General features: G+C 38.4%; 1 long non-coding RNA gene across 1 annotated transcript; it reads left to right on the forward strand.

Annotated features, from left to right (window-relative positions):
• The first annotated feature begins 1 nt into the window (after position 1).
• On the forward strand, positions 2 to 498 carry LOC106322258. Its single transcript, XR_001266310.1, has 3 exons — positions 2 to 92; positions 227 to 364; positions 431 to 498. It is a non-coding gene; the product is annotated as an uncharacterized LOC106322258 (long non-coding RNA).

Genomic DNA, 498 nt, shown 5'->3' on the forward strand with positions numbered 1-498 from the left:
TTAAAAAGATCGGTAATGCTTTTGATAACATTATTGATGCTAAGAGAGCTCTACGTGAAATCAAGCTTCTCAGGCACATGGATCATGAGAACGTAAGCCTTATAACGATCATCTTACATATTCACTTTCTCCAAGGACGAGAAAAACAGAGGATACTCTGTTTCCTCTGTTTTTTTTCACTCTTTAAAATCCGATCTTAAAGCCTTGGTTTTGATTGATTCTTCAGGTCATAGCCATCAAAGATATTGTAAGACCTCCGCAACGAGATGTATTCAACGACGTTTACATTGTCTATGAGTTAATGGACACTGATCTTCAACGAGTCCTCCATTCTAAACAAACCTTAAGCCATGACCAGTGCCGCGTAAGTCTGATCTAATCTTATGGAACTTTCTGAACTGATCTCTATTAACTTATCTTCCTTTTATAGTTCTTTGTGTACCAGCTCTTAAGAGGGCTCAAGTACGTGCACTCGGCCAACATATTACATCGTGATCT

The sequence above is a fragment of the Brassica oleracea genome, unplaced genomic scaffold, assembly GCF_000695525.1.
Source record: "Brassica oleracea var. oleracea cultivar TO1000 unplaced genomic scaffold, BOL UnpScaffold12184, whole genome shotgun sequence".
Taxonomy (NCBI): Eukaryota; Viridiplantae; Streptophyta; class Magnoliopsida; order Brassicales; family Brassicaceae; genus Brassica; species Brassica oleracea.